Consider the following 6,606-nt stretch of genomic DNA (forward strand, 5'->3'; position numbering starts at 1 on the left):
CCAGCAGGGAGCCTTGTGTTCTAACACGGAGGGAACCTGCCTGAGAACGGCACCCCATCAGCTCCAGGTCCTCAGACTCACACTCTGAGGCAGCCAGCCGCCCAAAGAGGAGCTCTGTTTTGAGCTGTGAACACCTTGATTTCCAAGTGTACATCAATAATAATCTGTGGCCTGTGAGAAGTTCCACTAAATGGACTGTTCTGGAAGAGGTGAAGTATGAGTGGTCTTCAAGTGCAATCCCCATGAAAAGTTCATGGCAGTAACCAGTTCTGGAGGAAGAAGTGTGTGGCAAGGTTTGCATGTAACACTTATGGTCTCAACCTCCAGGACAGTCACAGATAGAAGAGTGCTCCTGGCCACTGCTGCTATGTGTGTATCTAGATGGATGAACCTATGTAACAATATAGGGAAAGTCACTCATTCTGGCATCTCCGCTTGTTGTTTCCCCATGGCCTACTCACATTAAACTCTTGGATCTGGATCAAGCCTCTGCCTGCCAGATAGTGCTTACCACAGATGGGCACTGACATAGGCACTGATTCCGTGGGTGCTCCAGGGCTGGAGCACCCATGGAAAAAAATTGGTGGGTGCTCAGCACCCAACAGCTCTCTACCACATCTGCTCCAGCTTACGTCCACCTCTGCCTCCTCCACAAGTGCATCGCCACGTTCTGCTTCTCCCTCCTCCCTCCCCGAACTTGTACCGCGAAACAGCTGATTTGCGGGACAGGGAGGGAGGGGGAACGCGGCACACTGGGAGAAGAGGCAGGGCCAGTGCGGGGATTTGGGGAAGGGATCCAATAGGGGCAGGGAGGGGGTGGAGTTAGGGCAGGGACTTTGGGGATGGGGAAAGAGTGGAGTCGGTGCAGGGAAAGGGGGGGGCACGGGCACCCACCGGTGCTGGAGAAAGTTGGCACCTACTGGCACTGACAAAGCTGATTAACTAACCATCCAATTCTGAGGAAAAGGAGATACAGAGCTGGAACATCAACAATAGCTGGTTCAACATGGCATCTTACAGACATGCACTCCCCACTCAGACATGCACACACACTTTCTATCACATTGTCCTGAATTCTTTTCTGACTAAGGCTGTTGTCATAAACAGATAGCTAAGGGTTAATGACTCTTTCACCTGAAGCACCTGACCAGAGGACCAATCAGAAAACCGGATTTTTTCAACTCTGGGTGGAGGGAAGTTTGTGTCTGAGTCTTTTGTCTGTCTGCCTGCTTTCTCTGAGCTTTGGAGAAGTAGTTTCTACTTTCTAATCTTCTGTTTCTAAGTGTAAGGACCAAGAGATCAGATAGTAAGTTATATGGTTTCTTTTCTTTGGTATTTGCATAAATATAAGTGCTGGAGTGCTTTGATTTGTATTCTTTTTGAATAAGGCTGTTTATTCAATATTCTTTTAAGCAATTGACCCTGTATTGTGACACCTTAATACAGAGAGACCATTTGTATGTATTTTTCTTTCTTTTTATATAAAGCTTTCTTTTAAGACCTGTTGAAGTTTTCTTTACTGGGAAATTTCAGGGAAATTGAGTCTGTACTCACCAGGGAATTGGTGGGAGGAAGAATTCAGGGGGAGATCTGTGTGTTGGATTGCTAGCCTGATTTTGCATTCCCTCTGGGGGAATAGAAAAGTGCTTTTGGTTTCCAGGACTGGGAACGGAGAGGGGGAGTCACTCTGTTTGGATTCACAGAGCTTGTGTCTGTGTATCTCTCCAGGAGCACCTGGAGGGGGGAAGGGAAAAAGGATTATTTCCCTTGGTTGTGAGACTCAAGGGATTTGGGTCTTGGGGTCCCCAGGGAAGGTTTTTCAGGGGGATGAGAGTGCCCCAAAACACTCTAATTTTTTGGGTGGTGGCAGCAGGTACCAGGTCCAAGCTGGTAACTAAGCTTGGAGGTTTTCATGCTAACCCCCATATTTTGGACGCTAAGGTCCAAATCTGGGACTAAGGTTATGACAGCTGTCTACACTTAACCACTACAGTGGCATAGTTATAGCTGGGCTGCTATAGAACTTCAGTGTAGCCACTCACCACAGCATTGGGAGTGGTTCTTCCATCACTGTGGTTAGTCCTTCTCCCTGACAGGTGGTGTCTACATCAGGGTTTAGAGCAGCATAGCTGCATTGCTCAGGGGGGTGGATTTTTCACACCCTAAGAGATATAGCTATGCCGATGTATACTTTTTACTGTAGACCTGGCTTAAGACCCTTTCTGGCAGATTTTTTTTTATCAGGTCTCTGACAGGGATGTTACCTCATCCTTGAGGCCTAGCCTAGTTTATAGTCATGGGTTTACAGGGGATTCGATGTCTCAGCTGTTATACAGTCTCTGTGGGAGTATCCCTATTATTCACTAGGCCCTAGCCACAGCTTTTTACAAGGACTTTAGGATATAGCATTCTTGTTTCTCACCCTGGCTCTCTAGTCAGTCCAAAAGAGCTCAGACACTTGTTAGAGATGTTACACCTTCAGGCAGCAATATAGCTAGTAAGTATCTGCATGGCCACCTTTTACCAAAACCAAGAAAGCATTTATTAGTCAACTGGAGAACATCAAGGAAGAGTCCACATTAGAATGGTAAAGAAAAGTTTAAGTCCAAGTATGTATTGGCCTAAGCAATTGCCCTACTCTTCCAGGGCCTCCTGGAGTCTCTGTCAGCCCCTCTGTGTCGTGAGTCTGTCCTGGGCAGCAGCAAACAGAGTGTGTCTTAAGTTAACACTTGGCCCTTGTGGCTCCAGAAGCAGCTCTGCTGTGGTCATATGTTCAGCTTCCTTGGCAGCCAGCCATTGAAAGTTAATGTTCAGTTGTTGGGGCTTCTGTTGACTCTCCAGGGACCTCCATTCACCTGTGTTGATTCCAATCAGTTCTAGGCAGGCTTATGTGATCTACAACCAACTCACTCCCTTGTCCCCAGGGAGAAATTAACCCCTTCATATCCAGGGGGAAGCAATGCAAAATGATTGGGTAAATTGAGTCACACCTATTGTTCATAAGAATATTCCCACAATTCCCACACTTGTACTTTGTATCAATCTGGGACAAGATAGTTGAAGAGGAATGAAACCGGGAACTTCAAAGGCTTGGGCTTCTAAGTGGGTTTCAAGGTGTCTTTGTGAAGATCATTTATCAAAAAGGTCGAAAAACACAGATGTTCTTATTTGAGCCTCAGTCTGAGCATAAAGTGGTTTGACTTTGTGGGAAATGGCACAATCTCACAAAGACCTGTCTTTTCTTTAGTTGCTCATTATATTCAAAAGCAGCATTGCATGTATCATGATGCCAGGATGGACAAAAGCTTCCCTTGCTCTCCACTGCTGTGCCAAGGGATGCATGCCCTGTCCCTAACTGGTGCCGCCCCTGGGGCAGCCCCAGCAATTGACAGGATTGTGCCTGAGCTGGGAACCTCGCAACACCTGGTATGACACCATCTACTGAGATCACTCTGGCTGGCAATGGTCCTTAGTAGACTAAGCATGTTTTATGATGTCGATGAGCCACTTTGTTTCCTCAAAAAATCTCGGACTCTTATCATCCCTCCTTTGTCCCAGATAGGCGTGAACGAGGGTGGGCATAAGCCATCACACACAAAGTATATGGTTGGTAGCTGTGAGCACCACATGACAAGCATTGTAGGCACACCAACTATTAGAGATCGACACTTTATGGGCTTCCCTAGGAAGGACACATGCAAGGATCACACATTAATAGAGAGGTTTACTTGGTCAGGCTGAAGTAATGGGAGTGCGTTCAGAAAAACAGACCAATCAAATTAAACACAGTTAACAGATCTAGATAACAATAGCAGTGAGACTTTTGCTTTAGCTTTGCTTGAACTGCTGTGTGCTGCTGAGACAAACCTACTCTGAGCCAAAGTCCTTCCTAGACAGAGATTCTGTGGTCTATAGAGCTCAGACCCTTCCCTCTACTCAGGGCTCCATCTCTTCCGCGTGAGAGGCGCCGAGTTCTTACCCAGCCCTAACTCAGGCCAGGCTCCAAGAGCTTCCCCTGCTCCCCCAGGGCCCGAGAGCTGCTGCCTTCCATGACACCCTTGTCCCTAATTCCACCCTAAAGTGACTTGCAACCCCTGCCAGTGTGGGACTGTAGATGCACCTCCCCTACGGAGAAGCACAGCATAGCGACTGAGCCTGCCTGCCTGCTGGAGAGTGCACACACAACAGTGACGGACAGACTGGGCCCTGGGTTGCTCGGTGGCGGGACCATGGGACCCAAGAGATCACCTGAGGGGGAGTTGTTTTTCTCAGCTACATGGAGAAGAAGCCATTTTCTGGCTCTCTCAGTCGGAGGTTTGAAATTGACTTGGAGCCCTGCTCTGATCCAGGACACTTAAGCACCCAGAAGCTGCGGCAAGCATAAGAGTTAGAAGACAACAGAGCCCACAAGCCCCTCCTGCACTTGAGGCTGGGGATCGGCAATGGCAATGGCTCGATTCACCAGGGACACCAACCAGCTAACTATGAAGTTGTCAGCAGTGATGCCAGCCTGCCCCTCAATCTCCCTGAACCAGGCCAGTGGAGACTTTGGAAATGGTTGGGGATTTCTCTTATATCATTTGTTGTGGGGTTCAAAAACAGGGCTTGAATGGGACTTAATAGGCCTTGTACACCCTTACTGCAGACTTTGCATCTGCATTAGAGCAAGTTTACCCTACATCAGGCCTGCACAACATGCGGCCGGCAGGCTGCAGAAGGCTCACTGTGCGGCCCGCGGCTGGGAATCAAAGGGCTCTGGGCTGCCTGCAGCAGCAGGGAACTCAGAGCTCTTTAAATCTCAGCTGCGGCCAGGATTCATAGGGCTCTGGGCTGCCCGTAGTGGCGGGGAGCTCAGAGCTCTTTAAATCTCAGCCATGGCCAGGATTCATAGGGCTCTGGGCTGCCCGCAGTGCGGGAGAGCTCAGAGCTCTTTAAATCTCGGCCGTGGCCAGGATTCAAAGGGCTCTGCACTGCCCGCTGCAGCGGGGAAACCAGAGCCCTTTAAATCCCAGCCACCAGGGTCGGCTTTAGGCCAATTCAACCAATTCCCCTGAACTGGGCCCCGCCCCTAAGAGGGCCCCACACCCAAGCCCCAGTACGGTGTACTGGCAAAAGCTGGTGCGCTGTACTGGGGTGGCCCAGCTTCCCCAGGGGGCAATTTCAAAGGCCTGGGGCTCCCAGCAGGGGCTGGAGCCCCAGGCCCTTTAAATTGTCACCAGAGCCCCACTGCTGGAGCCCTGGGGTAGGGCTGTGGGGCTCTGGGGGCTATTTAAAAAGTCTAGGACTTCCATTGCTTCTATCATCCTGGCCCTTTATATAGCCACGGGAACCCCACCGCTTCCCCAGGGTTCCCATGGCTATTTAAAGGGCTGGGACGGTAGAAGAAGGGGACCCCTGGGCCCTTTAAATACCCCCCAGAGCCCTGGGGTAGCCTCTGCCGCCCCGGTCCTTTAAATAGCCGCCAAAGCCACACCGCTTCCCCAGGGCTTCCTCAGCTATTTAAAGGGCTGGGGCGGTAGAAGCAGGGCAGCCCTGGGCCCTTTAAATAGCCTCTGAGCCCCGGGCTGCTGCTGCTACCCTGGTGGGGGAGGGAGGAGGAGAGGGCACTCACCATACAGGAGTGGGCTGTACCCCCTGTCTTACACCAGGTGCCCGCAGCCAACCCCTGCTGCACCCCCTGCCCGCACCAGCCCTGAACCCCCTGCCCTGCCTGCACCAGCTCCTGTCTGCAGCTAGCCCGTCTCCAGCCAGCCCCGCACCCCCTGCCTTGCCTCCAGCCCTGCACCAGCCCCTGTCTCCAGCCAGCCCTGCACCCCCTGCCCTGTCTCCTGCAAGACACCGCTGCACCGCCTGCCCTGCCCGCACCAGCCCTGCACCCCCTGCCCTGTCTCCAGCCAACCCCTGCCACACCCCCCTGCCTGAAGCCAGCCAGTCCCGCACTCCTTTGTCTCCAGCCCTGCCAACCCATGCCACACCCCTCCTGTGGCCCTGCCTGAAGCCAGCCAGCCCATCCCACACCCCCTGTCTCCAGCCTGCCCCACACCCCTTGCCCAGCCTGCAGACAGACCCTACCTCCAGCCCCCTCCTCCCACCACCTCCAGCCAGCCCCATGTCCATTGGTGCCCTGCAGTTCCCAGGGAAGTAACCCTGCACACCTGCTTCAATGAGGTGGGCAGGGAGCAGCTGGGACCCATACATGTGCACCCTAGCACACCCTCATGGAGTGGCAGAGCTCATTTCTAGTTCAGACCCATCTTTTTAAAAAAGAAATTTAGGTAGGGTTAACATACATCTGTATTTTCCCGGACGTGTCAGGCTTTTTGGTACTTAAATCGCCATCCAGGAGGAAAATACGGACGTATGGTAACCCTATTGGTAAAAAAAATACATACTGTGGCAGAGCTTTTTATAGGGAAACGGTTGCTAAGAAATGAAAGGCTTTTTTTTACATTTTTTTTTCAGTCATCCCTGCCGGGGCCCCACCGAAAACGTTCGAATTGGACCCTGCACTTCCTAAAGCCGGCCCTGCCAGCCGCGGCCGGGATTCAAAGGGCTCTGGGCTTCCCACGGCTGCGGGGAGTCCTGAGCCCTTCAAATCTCAGCCAC

This window comes from Gopherus flavomarginatus, chromosome 7, assembly GCF_025201925.1.
Source record: "Gopherus flavomarginatus isolate rGopFla2 chromosome 7, rGopFla2.mat.asm, whole genome shotgun sequence".
In the NCBI taxonomy this organism is placed as follows: domain Eukaryota; kingdom Metazoa; phylum Chordata; order Testudines; family Testudinidae; genus Gopherus; species Gopherus flavomarginatus.